Source organism: Gymnodraco acuticeps, unplaced genomic scaffold (genome assembly GCF_902827175.1).
Source record: "Gymnodraco acuticeps unplaced genomic scaffold, fGymAcu1.1, whole genome shotgun sequence".
Taxonomy (NCBI): domain Eukaryota; kingdom Metazoa; phylum Chordata; class Actinopteri; order Perciformes; family Bathydraconidae; genus Gymnodraco; species Gymnodraco acuticeps.
The window spans coordinates 292,171-294,615 of record NW_022992081.1 but is presented as its reverse complement, the minus strand read 5'-3'; the positions used below and the strand labels follow the sequence as shown (position 1 = coordinate 294,615).

The following is a 2,445-nucleotide window of genomic DNA, read 5'->3' as shown; positions in this document are numbered from 1 at the left end:
GGTGCTTTTTTAATCAGTTAAAGATGGGGTAGGCAATTTTGGAGAAACCAGCTCGAGTGCGCTAGAATTTGAAAATACACAGCCGGAAAAAATCTGCCACTTCCTCACAGAGCCCCTCCTCCAACACACGAATGTGCACATGACCAATGAGGGCACGAGATAAGTTTGTGCACAGATGGAAGGCTGACAGGCAGGTAGGCCATCCAGTTACTTTAGCCGGGCCGGCTAAAATGATTGGTCGTGCTTTTTACAGTACTACGGCTTCCACAGATGAATTTCTTCTATGGATTTTTTGTCAAAGCACTTAAGATATTCATTGCTATCGATGTTAAGAGCATTCCATGGAATATAACAAAAGGTGTATCTCGAGCCGGTTTCTCAAACTTACCTACCCCACCTTTAACCCTTAAAGGCCGAGCGAGCCGCCCGCGGCTTCAAAGAGGTAGCGTTCTAAAATGCTTAATAACTTTTTAACCGCTAATCCTATCCATCTGATTTAAAAAGTGAGGTAAAGCGGCTATTCTAGGCTTTTTGCTGGTATCACTATGTCCTTTTCCGGGATTCAGAGGCTCCGACGTGATCGGGGCAACGTTATCACATTTTACAGCCTTGATTCGTCAAGGAGACCCACGCGGCCCCTCTGTCTGAGCCAAACAGCAAAGGTTTTAGACTAAGTCCCACCCCCCTGTGTCCGGATAGGTTTAAAATGTAAAGGTCCAGGCAAACCTCTGCCCATGCTACCATCTTCTCGACCAATCAACATAGGTTGCTGTGTATGTTTTTGGCGGCGGGAGATAAACAAAGAGAAACAGAGAGACGAGAGAGTAATACTAAAGAAGAGTAATTCTGCCAGCGTAAGAGAAATACATACAACACGAGATATCTAGATACAGTCACACACACACACAAATACACATACATACACACACACACATATCCCAAGACAAATTCAAACCAACATGTCAAAACGGCGTTACACTACGGAAGAAGAATTTATAGTCTGGCGGACCGCTTAGCGATGCAGCGATGGATTCCTCAGATTCTGAAGCTGACAACTGGCAAGGAAGAGGAGTATGATCACGGGATTGATCCCTTCGAAGATAAAAAAGTGAGTAACTTTGCTTATTTCTTATTGTTTGTGTTGCATTTATCGGTTGTTGTTTCTGTATAACGCCGAAAATAATTAGTCCTAAGAGTTTTTATAATGGATGGCCATTTGCCGTAATTGTGTCATAAAGTGAAGTCCTGAGCTCAAGATTCACTATCAATAGAGGCTACTATTTATTTCAGTAAAAAAACGTCAAGCAATACCTTTCATTTATTGCCTCATTCCGCTTGCCCTCTTTGGTTGTTTGTTATGAGGTCTAATGTTATTATATTCATTGCATTACAATTCAGTTACTGATTCCATCAACTAGTAATGTTAGCAGAGGGATAAAGTGTGAATCAAATCAAAAGTTGAGACTGTGTTTAGAAAATAGATAGGATGACACTGGAGAAATAAAAGCAATAAAGGAAATAAAATAAATTCAGACATTTATATCTGTATATTTTCCTCCCTTTTATTTTAGTACAGAGGATGAGAGAGGGGATGCACAAGCCCCTGTCCCCATCAGTAGGCCTCCTTCAAACCGAGAGGGAAAATAATGCGGCCAGGAGGGTGCAGCATCCAGAAAAAAGGCCAAACCAATGCAATGCCAGCCCCCCTGACAGTGAAAGGGAGAGGAAGAGGGAAAGGGAAAAAAACATCTCTGACCCCAGAAGAGCCAGGAGCTGTTTGGAACGGACCTGAGGTGCCAGATACTGCCCAACAACTACCACACTTTTGCCCGAAAAGAGCCCCTGGAGTCCAAGGTTTTGTTGGTGTGGAGTATACTCCTGCACAAATATTTAGAAATTGTTTTAACAACCAAGCTGTAAATATCATCTGCAAGAACACAAACAAAAATGCTGAAAAGGAGCAGGCTAAGGGGGAAAAGTTTGTTTGGGAAAGCCGGTAAAATTCCTCATGTATGTCGGCCTTATGGCACTTCTAAAACTGCTAAAAGTAAGAGACTACTGGAGGAAGGGATCACACCTGAGTGTTCTCTTTCCTGCTCCTGTCATGACAAGAGACAGGTTCATGGCAATCAGCAGAGCTGTACATCTGAGCGACCCAGACCATGATGAATGTGGATACATTTCCTTTGCTCTTTATATATTTTTCTAATATTTTGGTTATAGTTTGAAGATCATTTGCTCTTTGTACTTTTGCACTTTCTATATATTCCTAATACTTTGTTTATAGTTTTAATATAATTTGCACTTTGTTAATTTGCACTTTGAATTTGTTTCACTGTTTGTGTTTGTATTTCAATGTTCAAATGATAATATATATCTCTGAAACAAGTTATTTTTGTTGCAATGTCATCTGTTATGGTTTAATTGTTTACTCTCTCAACCTTT

The 2,445-nt window shown here is 40.9% G+C and overlaps 1 long non-coding RNA gene across 1 annotated transcript; it reads left to right on the top strand.

The window, feature by feature from the left end:
* Positions 1–457: 457 nt before the first annotated feature.
* LOC117537255 lies at positions 458–1,986 on the top strand. The gene is made up of 2 exons (XR_004567698.1): positions 458–1,108; positions 1,572–1,986. It is a non-coding gene; the product is annotated as an uncharacterized LOC117537255 (long non-coding RNA).
* Positions 1,987–2,445: the final 459 nt, after the last annotated feature.